At 37.6% G+C, this 25,647-nt stretch overlaps 1 protein-coding gene across 1 annotated transcript in view; it reads right to left on the bottom strand.

Annotated features, from left to right (window-relative positions):
• The window catches only part of phf10 (PHD finger protein 10), a 297,697-nt gene that overhangs the window by 117,858 nt on the left and 154,192 nt on the right, over window positions 1-25,647 (bottom strand). The gene's annotated exons all lie outside the window — the stretch shown is intronic.

The raw sequence follows: 25,647 nt of genomic DNA, 5'->3' as shown, positions 1-25,647 counted from the left end.
CAGCCCTATGGCGTTGACCTGCAGAATTATCCTGAACACTGCCAATGAGAGAGAGGATAAGTGTAAATCCCGCCCACAGATGACACTGATAGGTCTACAAGAAGAATCCAACGATGTGTGAGATGCTCAATAAACAGATTTTTGGGACATTGTAGATGATTTGCTGACATCATAGAGACCGTATCAATATGCGTGAGAATCCTTGCTGGAGATATATGATCTCTACTATTTCCTACCTGAAACAAGGAAATGTAGACTTTTGATAAGTTCTAGTGACACAAATGTGCTGTACCAAATGGTTGAGCACAAGTTAATGGCTTAAGTGAAGTCTACAAAGTCTTAACTTTAATTCTTATGTATTTCAATTGTAAGAATTGTTCTAGCTAGTTGTTAATTTATCCCCAATACATTATCTTCCAATACAGTATACTATATGACTATATCATTATATGTTTCAGCTAAACAGTACTTTTGCCCATTTCTCCATTGCTAAGATAAATCACCAATCACTTATCATGTCTTTGCAGACTGACTGCATTTGGGGCAAGGGAGTATTATGTATATATTTGTTTTACTAAAATTAATTATTCCTTTATTTATTTTAAAGTTAATAAACTATTCAAAGGCGAAGGAGAGAGTGGGGACAGAGATGCTCTTACCCCAGACCAGCCTCCTCACCTCAGCCCGGCCATGTGAAAGCCATAGAGGGGACATTAAGCTGTTTCATTCAGGATGTTCTGGAAAAGCATATGGACGATTATCAGGAAAGGGGGGGAAGAAAAAAGGGGGGTCTGAGTGGGGAGGAATGTCCCCAAAGGCTTGGCCTGCTCTGCTGCTCGGTGACTGCAAATAGCATCAACTCCACATGTGCAAACATTTAAGACGTATTTTCTCGTAATGAGGTCACTTTTTTCCCTCCGTCTCGCTTCTCTTTCTTTAAAGAAAGGAAGCGATTGCTTACCTCTTCTGAAGGCCTCGCTTTGCTTCCATCTCAGAAGAGAACGGACATTTTAGGAATTCAGGTTGTGGACTTTCCGAGGGTCGTACGGCACACTCTTATTCCTAAAAATAAGCTAAATATCTTCTTTAAACTCTAAGACATTTTTGTGTAATCACCTCATACATTAGTTATTAGTTATTTTCTGCTGTTGGTGGATTATTCTTAGTGCAGCAGTGACACTGAGGTGTTTACAAACTCCAGCAGCACTGCTGTGTCTGATCCACTGTGTCTCATACACCACCACCATGAATACCAATAACTGCAGTGCTGAGAAAGATTCACCAACCAAATAATAGCTGTTCTGTGGTGGTCCTATGGGGACTTGACCATTGAAGAACAGAATAACAGAAGTATAAAGAGATAGGACTACAGTCTGTAATCATAGCACTACAAATAGCCATATCTTACACCCTCCCAACAGTCTAGTTTCACACCTTGTGACTGCGTTGTTTGAATAGTGACAGAGGTAACAAACATATCTACGGCGATGGGCGTGGTGGTCTGGAAGTGAGGTGTGTTTAGGTAAATTTCAAGTCTATTGCTATCTTGACAGTGGAAAACACAGGTGCACCACTTACTGATTTAAACCCTGACAGTCAACAGTCAACTGTCAGAGGTTCATTGCTATCTTGGTTACACATGTCCGCCTTTGTGCTCAGTGTCTGTACACCTCCACTTACTACACACACACACACACAAACACAAACATGCTGCAGTGCACAAACCCAAATTTTACATTCACAATAAACAGAATACAAAATAAAATAACATTACTGTAAATTACCTTTTCACACACCTTCACAGCATGAATTAGCAGGTCAATTTCCTCAGCTATGAAGTGCAGAATAGCAAGTGACACACCGATTGGTTTATTTCACATTATGCCCTTGATTAATTAAGGAAATTAGTACAAGCCTTGTACTTTCCCTGTTGTTATGATAGCAAAGACACACTAACTCGCTGTAAATCAAGCTCAACATTGTGCGCTTGACAGCTTGCCTGAAGATTGCTACAATAGGGCCCGATATATTGCTATTTGTTTAAAATCAAATTTTTGGAAAACTGTATGTGAAAAAAATGTTGTGAAAAACACAATCTTGAATGCATTAAAGTAGAGAACAATAAAAGTTATTTTTTATTCAATTAAACCAGTGGGATCTGAAGAGTACAACACTGTTATCCTGTGGGCTTAAAACTCAAAATGAAATGAACCACTGTCTTTGTCCAGTTCTTACAATGCAAACTGTTTACTAATATTCAATACCATGATGTTAGGAGTCAGTGCAGTATTGCCCAACATAATACAGCAGATCCTAATGGACAGCTCTGGGGAAAAACAAGAGACCATTTAAAAAAATGGTGAGTTTCCAAACTTTGATGATTTTACCAAATTGTAAACCCCTGCAATATAATCAAGAGGAAGATGGATGATCACAAGCCATCAAACCAAGCTGAACTGCTTGAATTTTTGCATCAGGAGATAAGGCATAAAGTTATCCAAAAGCAGTGTGTAAGACTGGTGGAGGAGAACATGCCAGGAAAACTGTGATTTTTTTAATCACAGTTTTCCTGGCATGTTCTCCTCCACCAGTCCAGGGATATTTCACCAAAAATTGATTTTTGTACTCTTAAAACTTTATGCATATGAATTTGTTTTCTTTGCATTATTTGAGGTCTGAAAGCTTTGCATATTTTTTGTTATCTCAGCCATTTTTATTTTCTGCAAATAAATGCTCTAAATGGCAATAAATGTCTGTAGTTTATAGAATAAAACAACAACGCTCATTTCCTCACAACCCTAACGTGTGAGTGGGGGAAGAATCTTCAGTGAGTTGACAGTAGCTCTGTGTAAAATAAAAGCTCTATTTTAATTTCAGGTCGAGCCCGGGAGTCGTTTAGGGAGCTTTATTTTTTTTCCGAGTGCAGCTCCTGTTTATCACAGCCTGGATATGAATCACTCAAGCAGGTGACAAATGTTCAAAAACACAGTGGGAGAAGCCAGCAGCCCACTGTGCTCCCCCCGCGCTCTGTGATTACAATGCTTTGGAAAGCAGAACATCAAGGCGAACCTAAAGATGTTGCTTTGGCCCCAGATTTCCTGTCTGCCGGGAGAGTGAGACAGCTGTCTGAGCCGCCTTCCTGTTTGCCTGTTTGGGCTGCCTCTCCACCTGTTGTTTACGTCCTGCAGTGGGTAGTGTGTTGTCAGGAAGGGGTTTGAGTGTCCATTAGCGCCCTGATGCACTGTCCGGCTCCTTCAGGTCAAAGGTCACGGACCACCACCTGGCCACGAGGACCTCGCACATGCTGGAGAGTTTAACTTTAACAGTTTTAATACAATCCACTCTTGTAGGGAGCTGAGTTTAGCACATTTAATTAGTTTTTCATTTGATTTAATCTGTTTTTTATATCATACTGAAACAAACAAGTAATTTAATTAAATAGACACAAGCTATTTGCACCCAGGTGTATGCAGCAGTGTGTGCTATATACATCCATAGCTAAGAATTAGATTGTACTATTACTAAAAAGCTTTATATGGAGGTTATTGTAAAAAAAATTGTCATGTATTTTGGTCCATTCATCAAGATGTTTTGATACAATTTAAAGAAAAACTGCCAAATAAATATTATTTATTATTAAATAAAAAGACTACAGAAATTGAGATACAAGATTTTTGCACGAAGGTGACACATTTCAAACTGAATTTCATTTTTACAATTTAGCAATTAGAATACATCTTTTACTCACATCTAAATATACATTTCATTGAATACAATGTTCATTTAAAATGTAAGTACTTATTTTACTATATGATTAATCTTCATTCTAAAGTATTCAGAAGCTTGGCTTTGCCCACCATACTAATGTATAAATCCCGGGCTATATCTCAGTATTTAGCTATACTGTATTTTTACCAGCAAATAAGATGTTTACAGTCATTACACAGTAAACTGCAAAGTGAGCTAGCTCATCCTAGCTGATTATCTTCAGACTGATCTATCTTAAAGTGACAGTCTGTAAGTTTTTGGTGAGAATGTTGCACCTAACATGCTAAAAAGTAAATTTAAAACATCTGAAGGATCCAGATTCGCTGGTAGACATGCACACTTGTTCATTTTCCTTTTTTTTATTAAGGGGTGAAATTAGCTTCTGTGTGTTACAAACTCCCGGATGCAAATAGTCACTATCAATTAAATATATAATTATGGAAACTTAGGAAGTCTGTATTTTTTCTGATAGAAATGAATGCAATTAGAATAAAAAAAAATTTATAATGCCTTTCATACATTAATGCAGCTCAAGTGTTGTGTGCAAATGGATTCGCTATGGAATGTTGCATTTAACTGGCAAGAATTTTTTTTGGTTTATAAATAATGGAATTTGCATGAAAGCCTGCTAGTAGCTCAACATTTGACACACAAGAGAAACATAGTTTCCTAAAACAGAAAATGATGATACATACATAATATTCCGTTTGATTATATTTGCATACCTGTCAAGTCTCCCGTTTTGGCCGGGAAACTATCGTATATTAATCCTCTTTCCCGCCGTCCTCCTGTATTTGTATTTTCCCGTAAATTTCCTGTATTATATTAACATTTTAAAAACTTTATTATTAAGGAGATAGGCCACCGACCGCTGTGTGTCTCTTAACCAATCGTGGTGCCGGTTCAAGGTAAAAGTCCCGCCTTTCAGGAGAACCAGCAAATCAACTTGCTGGTTTTGAGAAGCGCAGAGGAGGATCAGTGTGGGGAATCCCCAACCCCCCCCCCCCTTAAATTAACTGAACTGATCAGGAGTGGACTGATCGAAAGAAAGAAGTATTAATTAAAGATTATTAATTGTGTTGGCCCCTTAGGACTAATATTTACTTAATTAATATATACTCCTTTTTTGTCAAAGCTCATGATACTATTTTTAGGTCACCAAAAGTCATTTTGCAGAGTCTGTGCACCATTTGTTAAATTTTAAATCCATTAAATAAAATAAATACATATATATATATAATATATAAAAGAGTGCATTCCTGCCAAAAAATCATGTAAATATCTAGAAAAAAGGTTTTATTTAGGCTATATTATAGGTATTACATATGTAGGAATGTCCACAACATTTCAGTGTCAACAAAGATAGACCTATCAGATTCTAAACATCTAATTGTAGTTTTTAAGTGGCTTACAGGTGGTTATTTTAGATTTCTTGTAAATCTGTCTTAAAATGTAAGGAATACTGAACATCGGTTAGGCTAGTGGGACGGGTCGAAGCAGGCATCAGAAAATTTCCTTATTTTTAAGTCCAAAATTTGACAGGTATGATATTTGTTACAAATAATAAAGTCTAAGCTAAAGGATAAATGCCTCTAGAGAGAATTTTTTTTGCAACTTATTTTGTAACAATTAAGAAACTCTACATTGTACTATACTGCATTATTATGACTTTTAAGGAACTGAAATGTAGATTCAAATGAAAGACTCTTGAGCTTTCAGTGCTTGTGATTTTCCTCAATACAGACAGATTTAAATGAGAACACGCGCACAGATCATCACAGAACACAGTGTTTCTGAATGAATATCTGATGTGCTATCCTCCGGTTGACCTGGACGCCCCCTCCTTCACGCTGCTCTTGCTTGCTTCCCTGCAAGGGAACACTGTAGTACACAACACGTAGCAGGATGTTATTGTGCGCAGATAACAGTCCCGGGCCCCCACATCCTCTGCCTGGACAGGGAGGAGCCGCCACTTTCCCACAGTGGTCATCCGAGGCCACCACACCCCCGCCTGCCTTATCTGCCCATCACTGTCCGCCTGCGGGCACGGTGGCACGCACTGGACGGACACACTTACAGTGAGAGTGAAAGAGAGAGGGCAATAGAGAGACGGAAATATATAGAGAGAGAGAATTAGAGAAAAGAGGGGGGTGACAGGAGGTTTTGACTCTTGTTCCAGTCCTGTTGGACGTCCCTGACTGACCATGCCACACAAAACCGCCTCTATTCAGGCTCCTGCCTTTCAATGGCCGCTTTGGTTTCGGCCCGGCAGCCGCTTCCAGAAACTGGAACAACGTCCGGTTTGATCTGTGCAGCTTATTCCCCGTCGCCTTTCGTGAAGCAGCAAAAGTGAGCCCCTCAGAGACGGGTTCATTTCATGCGAACTGGTGTTTTGGACCGGATCGCTCGGGCCTGCTCCGGCCAGTTTGCAATGGACTCGGTTTGGAGGAAAAGAGGCTATGGGCCCTGCGGCTCAGCGACGGTCCACAGGGAGAGGAGCTGGCCTCCATGCACTTTTTAATTCAATAAGTACTTCCCCAACATCAATGCCAAGAATCACTTGTTTTCCTCAGTCTCTCGCTCTCACTCTCTTGGTTGGAGGCAAACTTTCTGCACTTTAACCTTTTAAACCCAGAGGCCCTGTGTGCAGACCCACACTTCAGTTCCTCACTCTTGTCGGTACATACCTAATGTATTAGTTGCGCCGTGGAGACCGAACAACACATAATACAGCTCTTACTGGAAAATAAGTTATTGAAATGAAGCCTTACAACTAACTGACTGTGGGCCAGATTCACAAAATGTTCCATCAGATTTACTGTGACCAGTCATCCACAGATACCACAAAAATACCACATAAACCATTGCCAGGGTCGGTGGGTTTTGGGGCAGTCAAAACACTTTATTGCCAGACACTTGGCCTGTAGGACCAAATTATATATATACATTTTAATGAATCCGTTAATTAAACGTTTGCAAGTGTTTAGTTACACAAACAAATAATTACTAACAAACTATGGGCCCTGTCTTACACTCGTTGCAAGGCATGTCATGATGCTTATTGCTATCTTACGCCCAGTAAGATACAGTCTGATTTCATGCCTTGCTCCTGCACCTTTTAAATAGAAAAGACGCTTATGAATATATTTACGCTGATATCTAGGCATAAGGGTCTGAAAGTGAGGTGTGTTCAGGTACATTTTAAGCATATTGTTATCTTGGCAGCAGAAAACACAGGTGCACCACTGACTGATTAAAACCTTGACAACAGTGAATGTATTTCTATATGTAACTAAAGTTAATATCTTAAAGCTGATGTCCGTAAGTTTAGGGATTTAGAGCCCTCTCTGGTCAGAATGGGTAATTGCCCCAAGCATGGGCAGGTATGATGCGGTCTCGTTTCAGAGCGGATGAATCCGATTCCAGGTTATGTTCAGTCAGCGAGAAAGACCGCGCTCAGTCAGAAACTATACACACTTACTATGTGTGAATGATCTACAGAGCTCTGAGTTTCCCCTTCTGAAGTCTCCATTGCTAAACCAGTCGCTCGCGTTCAGTAAAATTGAGCCAGATCCTCTTTCAGAGGCTGTCTGTGTGACGTAAGTATGTAAAGACGCGTGACGTGGCCAGAAGAACTCCCGCGAAAAGTTACCCGTTTTTAGAATGAATATGAGAATGAATGAGTATTAGGTTTAGCAGGGGTAGTTGTTCCAGCACACTGATACCATTAAACACAATATTTTGTCCTTTATCCACTCAGAAATGCTTCTTTTTTCAGTTTAGAAACAAAATAATAAGGACTGCCACTTTAATTATGTGTTCTTATTCAAAGAAGAAATCCAGTGTGAAATAGTCTTGTGGTGTAATGAAACATAGTAACGAGTATGACCTTTTTTTTTGAAAGGCCATCTGCGTTATCCCCCAGAATTCTGTTCTGAAATACAGCTCTTTCAGAAGAAACTCCCAACAGGCTTACAATGCTAGTGATAGGGGCATAGCATTGCCCATGCAAAAAAAAAAATATTTTTACACCATTATCAACCTCTTTCTGAGGGCCTTGACATTTAAAACGAGGTACTAAGAACTTTGAAAATGCACAGATAGTTTATTGAAAAAAAAATACAACACTGTTTATACACACAGTACCTTGAGCTAGTTCTCTGGATGCTGCCATCTTAAAATGATTTCATAATCTGTCAATGATATGTCGATTGACGAGCACAAACTAATAAATAAGATAGAAAAAGAATTGGAAAATTTATTTTGTGGAAATGCTTAAAAATATCTCTATAATATTCATGCATTTCTACTACCTCATGGTAATGTGTGTATAAACTTAATATAACATATTTTTTATTGTTTGCCAATAGTACATCATCTATCTTTTATAAGTAAAGCACACTAATCATTTTCTTTTAAGTCTCAATGCAAGTTCAGGACAGATTTTGGCCTCCTAGGAGCCATCTATAGTTAGAAGGGGAAGATGCAGCAGCATGTTCTCCAGATCTCCTTCCCATCGCTCTGCACTTTCTCCCACACACACCCCACCAAACTGATGATATCATTTTTGGGCGCAAGAAGGTCTGATGGGGGAGTTCTGCTGTGTCGCCTTGTTTGCCTCTGCTTCTGTCAGTGTGTATGTGAGTGTGTGTGTGTGTGTCTGTATATACGCTAGTGTGTGTATGAGTGAGAACAGGGTTCCATTCCCTCCCTCCAGCCCCACCAAAGCCTGGCCGTGTCTTCCAGTTCAAACCAGGGAATAATTATAAAAACAAAAATAATTGTTGGAGAGATCAAACCCGTAGCCCATCAAAGGCCTGCTTTTGATTGGATTCGGGCTTTGCGTACGGCTCAGGGCTGAAGTGGGGCGGTTGTGGAGGTTGGGGTGGATTTGACAGATCTTATTGGGGCCTAATTTAAACGGGCCCCGGCTTGTCTGCCTGCCTCCCTTTGTTTACATGGCTGAAATCTGAAACAAATGTGAACATGATACCCCTCTGTCCCCTGCACAGCTCCATACACTGCCTCCCTTTTAGGATTTAGACTGTGAGAGTGTGTGTGTGTGTGTGTGTGTGTGTGTGTGTATGCATGTGCATGATCGCCTCCCCCTTCTTTCTCTGCACTCTCCCCTCAGAACCAACCAACAAACACACCACCAACACCACCAATTCCAAACACACATCTTCCTAAGCAAAGCTTTATATAACATGCCATTGACTCTCATTCACCCTGACCCTGTTCCCCCACTCCATATACAGTGAACGCTGCCCGGAAAGCTAAAACCATCTCCGCTCATGTTGTCTAGACAATCTCACGGTGAAGAGCTATGTCCATCTGTCTTTTTAAGGGCTTTCTATTTGAAAACAGATTAGCCCTTCCTTTACGAGGGTCAACTAGTTCAGTCTGTGCTGCACCCAGTTACTCATTGGTTTACCAGAAAGATTCACCTGTAAGACTTTGTTGAAAAAAAAAACGCTTAAGGCTGAGCCATTGAGTTTTTAGCCAATTAACGCAAATATAGTTTCTTTTTCGATTGGCTGTGTTGTTTAAACAGGAACAGGATGTTCACAGTGTCTTGTCTGATACTGTCGTTGGATGTGTCTGGTCTAATTTCCACATGAATCCTTGCAAAACAGAGCAAACTAGCTCTCTAAAGCAAATTTGAAAACTAGGGGTTTTCACACCATCTTCTGGCCTCGGTTATCATTGATACTGTGGTGTTAGCATGCAAGCTATAGGACCTATCTACAACACTGCTACTGTAACGTTAGCATGCTAGCTACTGGGCTCATCCAACAAGGCTCGTACCTCATTGCTAAAGTGCTGTTAGCATGTGGGCTACAGGCCTTGACCCACATTGCAACTGTGTTTAACATAAAAATTTTCAAATTGCAATGTATAGTATGAGTATAATTGAACAAATTACAGGAGTTGGAGATTGAAATTGAAACACCTGTCATTTTATTGTGGGAGGTTTCATGGCTAAATTGGAGCAGCCTGATGGCCAATCTTCATTAGCTGCACATTGCACCAGAAAGAACAGAGTGTGAAGGTTCAATTAGCAGGGTAAGAGCACATTTTTGCTCAAAATATTGCAATGCACACAACATGATGGGTGACATACCAGAGTTCAAAAGAAGACAAACTGTTGGTGCACGTCTTGCTGGCGCATCTGTGACCAAGACAGCAAGTCTTTGTGATGCATCAAGAGCCACGGTATCCAGGGTAATGTCAACAAACCACCTCCAACAGGATTAACTGTGGACGCTGTAAGAGGAAGCTGTCTGAAAGGGATGTTCGGGTGATAACCCAGATTGTATCCAAAAAACATAAAACCACGGCTGCCCAAATCACGGCAGAATTCAATGTGCACCTCAACTCTCCTGTTTCCACCAGAACTGTCCATCACCACAATAAATTATTGTGGTCTAAAACCAGGTGTTTCAGTTTCATTGTCCAACCCCTGTGTATTACAGATACTTCACTAATAAACATTTTGGAGTGATTTCCCAGACATATTCTAATGCAAATCTTTGAATAAAATTTTGCTAAATGTGATTAACCAGTGAATCAGTTTAGTTTGAAACATTATTTAAGTCATGTCCAGGAATTTGACTCTGTTTTATAATGACATATTAAAAAAATGGCATTCACCTTAAATGCCTGACTTTCCTAGTCTACACTGGATTAAACTCAACATGCCTTGTTTGAAGTAAAAGCTTGCTTAGTTTTACCTCTATGGTTCTGGTATTTTAGAACACTATTGGATTTCATAAAATCCAGTGTTCAAACCCAACAGAAAAAAGGCTATGTGGTTATTGGCTTGAATTCATCAGTTTAATCCACTAAACACTGTGTGCCTGGTGTTCACATCAGAGGAGAAGTGATCAGTCTCACAGTCTGAAGGAACATTTACTAGACTGTTAGCTTATATTATTAAGAGTAAAATAAATCTAGTAGAGTTCAGTTCAATTTCTTGGTTTACCTGGCACCAATTAATATTTTCAACAAGTTTGAGATCTGAAGTTAGGGAAGGGTGTTCTGTAAGCCTTCTTTATCCATTCCACATCCAGCTTTGATGTGTATTTGAAGTCTCGATCCTGTTGTAACACTCCACTGTGTTCAAGGTTCAACCATCTAGTGGCTTCTGTTTTAAAGTTGTGTAAAGGGATTCTGAGGTAGTCTCCCTGCTTCTTCAATACTCCACTCCAGTTCCGCTGATGGTAGCAAAACAGGTTTAAAGCATGATACTACCACCACCATGCTTGACAGGGTTCTCGGGCTTTAACAACTTTTCACTCTGGAAATATCTCTGATCATTGTGACCCACAATCTAGAAAAAAAAAAATCTGTGAATTTGAACGTGCAATATTGCTATATATATATATATAAATGTTTTCTCACTATATTTTCTTAAATAAACTACTTCATGGGTTGATAAGAAGTATATAGTTGTAGACTATATATTGTTTTCAATGGAAAATCTCCACTTAAAATTCCAAGACTAGGCTTAGTCTTGGTCCTATAAACATTTAATGTTAAAATATTTTATTTCAAGTAAAAAAAAAAAAAAAAAAAATATTAGCAGAAATTATAGGGGCCATTCTTATCAAGAGATACTTACAAGGTTACTTTATTACGTACAAGGAATGTTAGGAGTCTTGCCAATGGCCTTGTATTGGTGTAGTGCAGATCAGGAATTGAACCCCAGCCCATTTATGATTACATTTTAAATAACAAATAATTAAAATTATGTAAAAAAAATGGAAATTGGAAAAATGAAACTGGATTTTTTTTTTGCATAACAGCAACAATATACCTCAAAATATATGACCCTATAATTCAGAGGATGCAGGGTTTTTGGAGGGTTAAAAAGAGGTAAAAACACTATTCACTCATCCAAACTACAAAATAACACAGCATCTAAGTAACAGAATGTCCAATGCTTTCACCATAAGGGAAAGGGTAGCTATGTAGTATTAAATATCTCTAACAAGACTAAGATCTTAACTGATGGTATTAAAAACATTCAAAATGTAAAACTCTTGAAGTATTTGCTTTAATGCTGAATTTCAGACCTTCACACGTAAACTGGGATGAGTAAATCTGGGTAGCCAGGCTTCACTATATATGAGAAGGTGTTGCTGGCTGGCGATTATTCACGGTGTGAAGTGTTCTTTGGGAAGTTGGTTCAGTTCACGCCCCCTATGGCTCTGGTATGGAGACGGTCATGGTTGGTTGAGGGGTAGGCAGGCATTGTGTGACAAGCAGCTATAAAGCTTCTCTTCCACCTCATCCTCGCTGCCCTTCCACTGTTTCAGGCAAGGAAACTGTGCCTCTTCCTCTGCTGGTTCCACTCTTCCATGCCACATTTACATTTCCTTATTCTTTGTCCATCTGCCTTTGGTCTTTTTTCTTCTTCTAAACTCCCTCTCTTTCTTTCTACCTTCTTTTTTTTCTTCCTGAGGCTTTTCTCTGTTTATGATCCAAAAATGACTTCCTTCCTTCCTTTACAAGCAGTCCCCTGGAGGCCTGGGGGAGGTGTTCTTGACAGTCTAGCATGTAATTACACCCCCCGCCGCCCTCTGCTCAAACTTCTTGCACATTCGCTGCAGTCTGAGGTCGTGCCACCTCTTTCTTTCACTCCTGAACTTTCAAAAATCGCAGCTTTCCAACGGCTCTCTTATCTCAGGATCTACACTAAAGTTTTTTTTCTCTTATCTCAGGATCTACACTATTGTTCTTTTTAACTTTACCACAAACACACATACATATATACAGCCCTGGACAAAAAAAAAATAAGAGACCACTTAAAAATTATTTTCTTTGATTTTACCACGTTAAAAACTTCTGGAATAGAATCAAAAGGAAGAAGGATGATCACAAGCCATCAAACAAACCAGCACCAGGAGCGGCATAAAGTTATCCAAAAGCAGTGTGTAAGACTGGTGGAGGAGAACATGCAAAGCTGCGTGAAAACTGTGATTAAAAACCAGGATTATTCCACCAAATATTGATTTCTTAACTTTTAAAACTTTATAATTATGAACTAGTTTTCTTTGCATTATTTGAGGTCTGAAAGCTCTGCATCTTTTTCGTTATTTCAGCCATTTCTCATTTTCTGCAAATAAATTCTCTAAATGACAATAATTTTATTCGTAACTTAGGAGAAATGTTTTCCGTAGTTTATACAATTAAACAAAAGTGCTCATTTTACTCAAATATATACCTATAAATAGCTAAATCAGAGAAACTGATTCAGAAACTGAAGTGGTCTTGTCACTTATTTTTTTCCAGAGCTGTATATTAGATACTATTCTGATACATCACATTCTGTTTGTTTCTTTTATGTTAACATTTATATGTCAAACATATACATTACAGCACTGTTCACATGTTTTAGTGGTCTAAAGACGTTTAGGCTTTAAAGAAATTACTTATTTAGATGAAAAGATGTTATTTAATCAGATTACCATAATATTATATTAGAATGTATTCACCTTCAACCTTTAAAGCTATATTTTGCTGTTTCCAAACCTTTTAAAGAAAACTGTATTATTTGGAGTTACCAAACATTGCTTCAATCTGGCTTATCAATGCTTAATAGGGATGCATATATATTATAATATTAGACAACTGAAAACAAATGAAAGCAGAACATTTTAAAGTAAAATATAAGGTTTTTGGCATTTAGCTCATTTTGTTGTTGTTTGTCTGCTGAGATATTAAGGATATTAAGTGTTCAAGAAATCTTTTTAAATTGTAGATTTGAATTTGCTTTTTCTTTTTTAAAAATACGTTTTGGATATTTAATAACTGCAGTGAGGGAAGTGGCAAAATTTTGTGAATTATAAAAACCTGTGTAAAACTGTGACACAGCTGATTGCTTGTGTACTCTTTTCAATCTGTCGGTGTGGAATATGGAGCTACACTAGTGTACATTTTCTCAATTAAAACTCTCAGTTAAACTCAAAAACTTATTAGCACAGTACGATATTCTAGTATAAAAAGCATCAAAACTATCCTGAGATTTTAAAATACGGTAATAAAAAGGATTTAGTCTGCCAGGTGTATAATCACACTAGAACATTATTACTGTCCCCTTCTCAAAAATACAGTTAAATACCATCATTTAAAAAAATATAATCATGATTTTATCCTTCATTTAGTCACAGAATTTTGTTGTGATTAATACAATTATTTTGAAGGGACTGGCACCAATAATACAAATGTAAGTGTATCTAATACAAATTATTTAATTCACATTTATTCACCTTTTATTAAAAGCTTAATATTAAAGAAGAAAAAGTGCAGAATACTATTGTAATATTTTTTTTAATGTATTGACATCACTAATTAATAGATGTTGGTTTCAGAGGTAATGCTGTTTAGTGTGCACAAATAATTCAGTCATTCAGAAGGGGTAATCTCTTTTTAACTGAAATACATGTATTAAAAACCCAATGTTTGCATTTTTAAACACCATAAAAACGTGCATTTAAAGTTTCTATAAAGGAAAATCTGCTGAAGTCTTCTTTAGGAGAACCAAAACTGCTTGCTCTGCTGCTGTAAAGAGCCCTTTTAGCACTTTTATAGTAAAGATTATATATAAAGTGAAGCAGAAATTGTATACAGACTGTAGGACTGCACTGTCTTCTTTGTGCTGCCGCGTGTTTCTGTCTGCAGTTGCTGGGAGAGCACAGCAGCATGTGTGAGGAATTTGCTGCACTTCCACTGTGATCAGAGCTCCACAGCCCAGTGGAGTCTCTCACAGGCCTGCAGTGACCCAGCTCACACAGCTCTAACACAGCTCTACACAGCTCTATACAGCTCTAACACAGCTCTACACAGCTCTATACAGCTCTAACACAGCTCTACACAGCTCTAACACAGCTCTATACAGCTCTAACACAGCTCTATACAGCTCTAACACAGCTCTTTACAGCTCTACACAGCTCTATACAGCTCTACACAGCTCTAACACAGCTCTGTACAGCTCTACACAGCTCTAACACAGCTCTATACAGCTCTATACAGCTCTAATACAGCTCTACACAGCTCTAATACAGCTCTACACAGCTCTAACACAGCTCTATACAGCTCTGATACAGCTCTACACAGCTCTAATTCAGCTCGATACAGCTCTAATACAGTTCTATACAGCTCAATACAGCTCTAATACAGCTCTACACAGCTCTAATACAGCTCTACACAGCTCTAATACAGCTCTACACAGCTCTAACACAGCTCTACACAGCTCTAACACAGCTCTAACACAGCTCTACACAGCTCTAACACAGCTCAATACAGCTCTAATACAGCTCTATACAGCTCTAATACAGCTCTACACAGCTCTAACACAGCTCTACACAGCTCTAACACAGCTCTAACACAGCTCTAACACAGCTCTACACAGCTCTAACACAGCTCTAACACAGCTCTATACAGCTCTAACAGCTCTACACAGCTCTAACACAGCTCTACACAGCTCTAACACAGCTCTAATACAGCACTACACAGCTCTAACACAGCTCTAACACAGCTCTATACAGCTCTAACACAGCTCTACACAGCTCTAACATAGCTCTACTCAGCTCTACACAGCTCTAACAGAACTCTACACAGCTCTAACACAGCTCTTTACAGCTCTAACACAGCTCAATACAGCTGTAATACAGCTCTATACAGCTCTAATACAGCTCTATACAGCTGTAATACAGCTCTACACAGCTCTACACAGCTCGATATAGCTCTAATACAGCTCTACACAGCTCTATACAGCTCTAATACAGCTCTACACAGCTCTAACACAGCTCTACACAGCTCTAACACAGCTCTACACAGCTCTAATACAGCTCTACACAGCTCTAACACAGCTCTATACAGCTCTAACAGCTCTACACAGCTCTAACACAGCTCTAACACAGCTCTATACAGCTCTAATACAGCACTACACAGCTCTAACACAGCTCTACACAGCTCTAACATAGCTCTACACAGCTCTAACACAGTTCTACACAGCTCTAACACAGCTCAATACAGCTCTAATACAGCTCTAACACAGCTATACACAGCTCTAACACAGCTCTACACAGCTCTAACACAGCTCAATGCAGCTCTATACAGCGCTAATACAGCTCTACACAGTTTTAATACAGCTCTATACAGTTCTAATACAGCTCTACACAGCTCTAACACAGCTTTACACAGCTCTAACACAGCTTTAGACAGCTCTAATACAGCTCTAACACAGCTCTATACAGCTCTAATACAGCTCTACAAAGTTTTAATACAGCTCTATACAGCTCTAATACAGCTCTACACAGCTCTAACAAAGCTCTATACAGCTCTAATACAGCTCGATACAGCTCTAATACAGCTCTACACAGCTCTAACACAGCTCTACACAGCTCTAATACAGCTCTACACCGCTTTATACAGCTCTATACAGCTCTAATACAGCCCTACACAGCTCTAACCCAGCTCTACACAGCTCTAATACAGCTCGATACAGTTCTACACAGCTCTAACACAGCTCTACACAGCTCTAACACAGCTCTACAGAGCTCTAATACAGCTCTACACAGCTCTAACACAGCTCTATACAGCTCTAATACAGCACTACACAGCTCTAACACAGCTCTACACAGCTCTAACACAGCTCTATACAGCTCTAACACAGCTCTATACAGCTCTTATACAGCTCTATCACAGCTCTAACACCTCTACACAGCTCTAACACAGCTCTACAGAGCTCCAATACAGCTCTACACAGCTCTAACACAGCTCTATACAGCTCTAATACAGCACTACACAGCTCTAACACAGCTCTAACACAGCTCTACACAGCTCTAACATAGCTCTACACAGCTCTATACAGCTCTAACACAGCTCTACACAGCTCTAATACAGCTCTACACAGCTCTACACAGCTCTAACACAGCCCTACAAAGCTCTAACACAGCTCAATACAGCTCTAACACAGCTCTAACACAGCCCTACAAAGCTCTAACACAGCTCTAATGCAGCTCTACACAGCTCTAATACAGCTCTATACAGCTCTAATACAGCTCTATACAGCTCTACACAGCTCTAACACAGCTGAATACTGCTCTATACAGCTCTAATACAGCTCTAACAGAGCTCTACACAGCTCTAACACAGCTCAATACAGCTCAATACAGCTCTAACACAGCTCTATACAGCTCTAACACAGCTCTTAAACAGCCAACCCAGTTCATTACTTTATTTATTATACTCCACTTCAGTTTAAAGGAGTTTATAACTGAGGTATAACAGTTGCTGAAGTTGCAGAATATCAAGAAGTTTAATGGATGTCTTTAAAATCCTTTGTGCTTCTTTCCAGATGCCTAAAATGGAGTTTTCATCAGTGTAATTCCATACTTTTATCACCATCTAGTGGATAACTGGGGGAGTGGCAGAAAGAAAGGCTGCTATAACATTGTGCAACACTGTAATTGTTGTTAAATGCAATAAATTACATTCAATGTTTTTATTTGATGTTTTACCAACTCTGTAAATGAATACTGAAGTGATACAGACTATGAAGGAACACACAAAGAATCATGCAGCAAATTAAAAGTGTTAAACAAAACAAAATACTCTCTTATCTGACAGTAGTAACTCTTGGTCCTCCTTTTCTGAGACGTACCTGATGTTCCTGAAGTTACGATACTTTTCTTGATATTTTGTCAGATTAATTTGAGTAGTTCTTACCATAATATGGATTAGAACAGTACTCAAATAGGGCTATTCACTGTATACCAACTCTACCTCTAAGCAACCTTACAACTGATGCTCTCAAACACATTAAAAGGCAAGAAATTCTAATGATTAACTCTTGACCAGTTCAGTTCAGTTGACTCTACCTCATAAATCTGACTGAGAAAATCCAGCTAAGATGTGCAAAACTGTCATCTAAGCAAGAAGTGCCTAGTTTGAATTGTTTAACACTTTGTTTATTAAAAAACGTTTTTCTGTATATTTTTTAATGATTTTACTACTAATCTACAATACAGAACATTTTACAATAATAAAAAAACACTGAATATAAGGTGTGTCCAAACTTTTGACTGGTTCAGTGTATAATTGCCTTTTAAGACCATTTAATATCCCTGATGTAAATATTAATATAATAGCATCAATAACTTTTACACACTTTTATAGGACAGTGAATATCTTTTTAAAACGTAGTTTACATTTTTTGGCCAATTTGTAAAAAAAAGTTTGAGAAAAGTTTGTATTAAAGATAATATAAATATATCGATATACATATAAATAGTGAAACAATAAAACACATTCATTTTTATATTCTATTTGGGCTTTATTATTTTATTTAGACTTACTTGGTCAAATGTCTAAATTCTGTTAATATTTGCATCTCTTTTTATGCATTTTAAGCAGGACTGGTATATTTTATTATTACAGAGCAACATATTTCAGCTATTAATAAAATAAGATAATCCTTTATTAATCCCACAATGGGGAAATTTGCAATGTTATAGCAGCACAGAGGAAGGGACAGAGAAACAGGTCAGGAAAAATATATAAACAAATAATAATAAAACTATATATACAAAAAATTACAGGAAATATATAAAGATACTTAAAAATGTATATATAGTAAAGGAAAAAATATATCTAGTGCTGCTAAGATAAGGTCAGAGGAGATATGATTATGGTAGGGTGAGACCAGTATTAATGCACAAAGAGTAACAGTGATTAAATATCAAATAAATAGTAGATGAAAAGGTGAGAAGAATATTGTACGTTAAACATATTGCACAAATGGTGATGTAGAAATGTCTAAGAGTGTAGTTAATCTTTAAGACATATTTAGGTACATTTGGAATCTCCTAACAAAGAAAAAAACACTGGCACTTGTGACCGTCTTCTTTAATTGTTTTATGATTAAAAAAATAAAAAAATAAATAAAAAATAAAAAATATATGTGTATATATATATATATATATATATATATATATATATATATATATATATATATATATATAATACACAGCATCTGACAGACTGATGTTCATTAAAGGAAGCAATACATGCACTCTGTCCATCAATTTAACTTATGAAGTTCCTAAGTGACACATACTGAACATCCTGAGAACATCATCACAGGACATTGTGTTTGTTTATCTGACCTTATTTACAGACTGTAGGTGTGCTGGGTTAGTGCTGGCGATAAAACTAGCTCCTTTAAAAAGTGTATTATTTGCTCCTACAGTTCTGTTCCAACCATTTTACAATTTAATCTCTTTAATAAATTGTTTTACTTTCTATATAACTAGTTATGACATGATTTCTACAATAAAATGTTAAAATAGAAGTTATGAAATTGTTGTTGTGCCATTTATGTTATATATGGATTTTAACCTTATACAATTATGTGTTTTTTTATTACAATAAAAAAACATGAGTGTGCTGCTTAATTGATTTAATACAATTATTTTTAATTTTGTATCAGTATATAAAACTGAGTCTGGGCTTTTTATGATTAAAGAGGCCTTGATTTGCCATCAGCTCAGTAAACTACATGTGCATATAAATACAGCAATTATAAAATGTACAAAACAAAATAAAATAGTACAAAGACTATTCAAATAAAACAATCAAAATGATGAATAATGTATAATAAATAATGTTTATTATACTTGACTTTTGAACTTTATTTGTTTAGATATCGATGAACAATTTTAAATATTCAGCAGTCACAGCTATTATTTTTTTAGACATAATTTTACAATAGGAATTTAAGCACAATAAATACACATGAATACAGAAATAAAAGAAAACAACACACAATGACAAAAAAAGAATTTAATTAATCATTAAAATAGTTTTATTTACATTTTTCTTTATTTTTAGGATATAAATAATTATAAATAAGATCAATATTTATAAAATAAAAATAATAATAATCTTCATGTTTTTAGTAGGGGGAGATATTCCAGCAGATTCTATTGTTTAATGTTATTATTTAGCCATGTCAGTTTTTTTAGAGCGCTGTACTAATATCACTGGTAATGAAGTATGTGGTTATTTTGTGAATTTAAAGAGTTAAACATCAGCTGTTTTAGGCTACAGACGCAGTAAAACTCCAGTATCACAGACAGGCTGGTGTTTAAAGCAGCAGAGGGAATGTAAGAAAAGCAGCAGTAAGGGGTTAAATAAAAGGCTGGTGTGGAGAATGAGTGCTGGAATAGCTGTGAGGCCGCTGTTATATATGAGGACCTGGGACAGGCCATGTGCCTGATATATAATTACACTCAGCGCTGCCCTCGGGTTACAACGAGTGGGCGGAAATATGTAGTTTGACTGGTCCCATGGTAACAACTGGGTCATGAAGGACACATTTTTTGTTTAGGCCTTTTGACAGTCCTGAAGAAAGCTGCTTTGAGTAGCCAGAAGTCCCAGCATGGTGTCACATGGAGCAGGAGCGTGTTACACAAGAGTAATGGGTTGAACAGTAACAGTAACCTTTAAAACTACCTCTAACCTTTCAACTTTCTAGTTTCCGCTGCACTTTCTTTCTTTCCCACAATGCCGGACACTTACAGGACACTTTTTCAGGTCTTTAGCGGACAGTGTTCTGTTTCGAGGGTCAAGTTGTTTCATTTATCATTTAAATACATTTCATAGCTGTTGGACAAAAACCCTGTATATACAATATGACAACTTTACAGGAGAGGGGGAAAAAAACACTCAAGTTTTAATGGAAGTGAAAAAAGGATTTTTCATTTCATTTTCATTCATGTCATTTTAAAGCATTTCTATTGATCCACACATGCTTACACAAAATAAGGATGTTTCAGTTAAAAAAATAAAGCATAGGACTTGTATACTGTGTCTAGAATCGTGTCCTATCATATCAAACATTATGTCGTAAACCAATACCATCATTAACCATTTGTTTATTAGTACTTTGTTGGCACTGTTACTTTAAAGGTTACATTTTCTTTTCTTTTTTCATTTTTTCATATCTGTCATTGGTCAGAAAAGAAATGATTTATTCTGCTGACCTTTCCACAAAGGTCATATTTGTGCAGGTATCGCTGCACAATAGAACAGAGCACCACCATTCCAAAGTCTGATAAACTCAGACAAGCAGTTATCTCTGAAACGTTTCTTTAGCTTCCACATCTCAACTTGAGTGCCACCATTCTTGTTGTCTGCCATTTCTTAATGATCCTATTCACTTTACAAACGGTTAACCTGTATATATTTTGCTACCTTCTTATTTTAGTGCAAGCTAATGATTAGAAGAGCCCATGGCCTCTGATAGTTGGAACAAATGAAAAAGCCATAGCCCTAACAAGCTAATTGGAATCTGTGATCTTGGTAAAAGCTTTCTAAGAGTTTAAGTCTGTAACATTTTGCACATTTTCCCCCTTCTTTCCATTTTCTCCTAATTTAGCTAGGCCAATTATACCACTTATTCAGCTGCTACTCAGCTGTATTTCTCATATCAAGTGATGCCACAACACAAGCAGGGTGAAGACTAGCATATGCCTCCTCCCACACATGTGCAGGTAACCACTGCCTCTTTTTAAACTGCTGCTGATGCAGCATTGCTGAGTAGCATCACAGTGCGCTCGGAGGAAAGTGCAGCACTTCAGCTCACAGAAGCCATGTGCTGAGTGACATCACCCTTTGGAGTGATGAGGGGAAAGAACGCCATCTACCCACCCAGAGAGAGCAAGGCCAATTGTGCTCTCTCATGGCTACTGGCAAGCTACATGACCAGGATTCGAACCAGCAATCTCCTGATCATAGTGACAGCACTTTAGACTGCTGGACCACTCAGTGCCCCATTCTTTTGCACATTTGCATTCACATTAAAGACATTAAGCAAAGGCTGTTACTCGGAGCGACTTGCAAAAGTCAGAAGTCTAGCTTGTAGAAGCTAGAGTAAAAAAAAAATACATTGTTTGGTCTCTACAATCCCATGGTTTAAACCCAACTGAAATGGGTGATTTGGCCTGAGCTGCAGCACAGTGTAAAGGAAAAGCAGCAACTATAATTCAGCACCTCCAGGAACTCCTTCAAGATACTTAGAAAACTATTTCAGGTGACTCTACATCATGAAGACCCTGAGATTAAAATACCAAGAGTGTGCAGATCTGTACTCAAAGATAAATGTGGCACGTATGTTGGTTTGATTAACACTTGTTGTTTACAAAATAATTCCACGTCTTCCTGTATAGCTTTAACATGGTCTTCAATATTTAATTTATAATGTAACAAAGAAAGAAAATGCATTGAATGAAAAGAGGTATGTCCAAACTTTTGATTGGTACTGTACCTTTACCAGCAATCAGTGCTAAAATCAGAACACAAAGCACAAACACAAAAAACATGCTAAATATTCTAACTTATGTGACAATAATATGCTGAAAATGAATATGCTTATCTTCAGTGATCCAATTAAAACAATCAGATTTGTGTAGTAATTAATGGATGTGGAAGTGAAAAGGAAACGAATCAAAGACACAGTGACCTCTAGTGGATTTTATTACACTAAATCAGGCAGAGTTAAATTGAACACTTCCTTTAATAACATGTAGCGTGACTCAAAAGGTGTTCTACCAAAGTGATGATGAGCTTATTAAAGAGTTGAAATATTGAAAAAAATGATCTTTAACTTTGCAGTTTTTGGAGCTCAGTTTATTTTTCTACTGACTTGACTATATACATGTTGGGATGCTTTATTTGCAATTAAAAATGCAGTTGGTCAGGTCTATTAAGTCCGGACAATACCCATCATGTTTTCAGAAAAGCATAGTGTTTTATTTTTTGTTTATTTACAAAAAAAATACTGTATTTTACAAACGCATTATATTATATATATATAATAAGGTGCACTATCGATTAACGTATATTTTCTGGTCTATTTTTATATGAGTAAAGTGCTTCCTTTTATTTACAGGTAAGCTTAGATTTCCAATATTTTCAACAGTGCAGTTAGCAGCAGTGCTAGTTACGGTTAGCAGCAGCGCTAGCTGCGATTATGCTAGTAAATTCCGCCTGATAGCGCTACACAAAGGAACCCTTAGTGTTTCAGAAAGCCAGGGTGCTATCAGCTAGCGGTTCGTCCCTTGTAGCTTGTTTTAACTCGGTAAACACACAGACTACAGTCCGATATTTTTATCTCTGAACAGCGAAAGAGCTAGCACTGAGGTTAGCGGCTAAAGCTAATACTGCTCTAGTCTCTGTGCTGGAGAACTAAACTGAAACTCCTGTATAATGCTGTATTTTAGCAGAGTGGCTTTACTGCTCCTTACAAAATGACTGTAAAATTAATACATAAGGTGCACCAGGCTATAAGGCACACTGTCGATTTTTGGGAAAATGAAAGTATTTTAAGTGCGCCTTATAGTGCAAAAACATGGTACTGTGATCCCAGCTGACAGACAACATTATAAGAATGTTTAGCAACGTTTTGAAAAGGTTCAAGGAAGTTAAACCTGTAATGTTATGGAAATAATGTTGCAGTAACATTCTAAAAAAAAAAAGTGACATAATAATAGTAAATGGCATTTACTGTCTGATTCACCTTTAAAGACACTGGAGAGATGGAATGTTCTGACAACATTAACTGTAATGTTTAGAAAATGTTCGAAACCAAAACAAAAAATTGTTAGCTGTGATATTGCTTAGCCTGCAAACAAAAAGTTGTGTGGTTTTGGGTGCAACCTGGGGGTCCATTTGTTTGGGTCCACTTTAGATCCCCATCCATTGCAATCAGACTTTAGTTGAAATGTAGAAGTTCAAAGGTCATTTAAATAAACATCTGAGGGAGGGGAGGGGTGACCGAGGTGATTCTGAGGTTTATCTTTGTTTACAGAGACTGTATTTCAGCGACAGAGCAAACAGGGCCTCAACAAAGCGAGACCTTAAGTAAAGGCTAATCAGGAACAGACTGCTATGGATCTGGCTGTACAATAGCGAGCCTTAATCAATAGATAATGAATGTTTCATCTCTTGATCCATCAATACAGCTCAGTCACAACTCACAACTCAATTTTAAACGACGGATCACTGGAGTGAGCTCAATTTATTCCAGATTTGAATGCAGAGCAGACCTAGTGATCCCTGAACTGAGTAGGTGTGTTTAAAAAGTGGGCCGGATGCTTGTGGCGTGGAAATTCAATTTGGTCCTCAGTGCATGCGATTCATGTACTGGAAAAGGATGACTGCAGGATCAAGGCAAAGGGAGCCTTGACCTTGTTTACAGTTGACTTCCACTAACCGCAGAAGAGCCTAGCGGGGTTTAATACACCGCTGTAGGCCTGCAATACACCCCAGTGTACAAGTGCATCTAAAAAAATTAGAATATCATTGAAAAGCAACTTTATTTTAGTAATTCAGTTCAAAATGTGAAACTGTGATCTATTTTAAGTGTTTATTTCGTTTTTCTGTTGATGAATATGGCTTACAGCCGATGAAAATTGAAAAATCAGTGTCTTAGAAAATTAGAATAGTTCCCTCTGCTGACAACTTTTATGGAAATGCGGATTTTATTTTCCAGCAGGACTTGGCACATTGCCCACACTGCCAAAAGTACCAGTTAGTCTTATATAATATATATAATATACACTGATTTTTGTGTTTTAATTGGTTGTAATTCATAGTCATCAACAATAAAAGAAATAAACAATTAAATAGATCACTCTGTGTTTAAAACATCTATATAATATATGTTTTACATTTTGAACTGAATTATTGACATAAAGTAACTTTTCAATGATATTCTAATTTTTGGGATGCACTAGTATATATACATATTAAATACTCTACATTAATATTGGTATTAATTACATCCTTTCTGATGTGTATTTATATTTTCTAGAATTTGCAATAGTGATAAGAATAAGTGCTAAAAATGAGTGGTCCAGCGGTTTAAAGCGCTGCCACTATGAGCGGGAGGTCGCAGGTTCGAACCCCCCTCATGCAGCTTTGCCATCAAGCTTCCGGCGCTCAGAGGGAGCACAATTGGGCCTGCTCCCTCCAGGTGGGTAGATGGCACTCTCTCCCCACATCACTCCTATGGTGATGTCCACAGCTCAGGTTGTCTGTGAGCTGATGTACTGGAACTGGTAAATCGGTGGCTGACTTCACATGTATCGGAGGAAGCATGTGTTAGTCTTCACCCTCCTGGTGTGTTGGGGCATCACTAGTGATAGGGGGAGGCCTAGTGAGTGGTTTGGGTAATTGGCCGTGTAAATTGGGAGAAAATTGGAAAAATTAAAAAATAAATTATAATAAATTAATAAATAATAAATTAATTATAAAAAAGAGCAATGTTAAGATTTATTACAGTGTGATACAGTGCACATGTCCAGCTTATGCAAGTTGTCATAGCTCTTGACCAACATAGTGAAGGAATGCTTATGTTTGAGGTTGGTGGTTTATCTGGTCTACAGGCATCATCCTGATCATCCTGACCAAACTAGACAACCACACATAATCAAGCTTGACCAAGCTGGTCGACCAGCATGACCAGCATATGATCAGCAAACTGGTGGATCTGCATGACCAAGCGTGACCAAAATCAAATGCAACATACACAATGCTGGTCAGGAGCTGACAAATATAAGCTATCTTACCAATATAGGTTATGTTTTCAATTTGATTGCCAATGAAGACCATCTGAAACTACCAGATACCAGCAGACACTCATCCAGAGATGTCCTGAGACACAGCATTCCTCATTAGAAGTAATATTGTCTCAATCATTGTTCAGGAAACCATTTTGTATGTTTAAAAGTTTGTATGCACCTTTGTATTTCCTTTTTCTAAAATAGGTTGTGCCTAATTCATTTAACAGCATTTCACAGTTTTAAC

This window comes from Astyanax mexicanus, chromosome 7 (assembly GCF_023375975.1).
Source record: "Astyanax mexicanus isolate ESR-SI-001 chromosome 7, AstMex3_surface, whole genome shotgun sequence".
NCBI classification, from domain to species: Eukaryota; Metazoa; Chordata; class Actinopteri; order Characiformes; family Acestrorhamphidae; genus Astyanax; species Astyanax mexicanus.
Note: the sequence above shows the minus strand (reverse complement) of the source record. Positions and strands in the feature narration are given on the sequence as shown.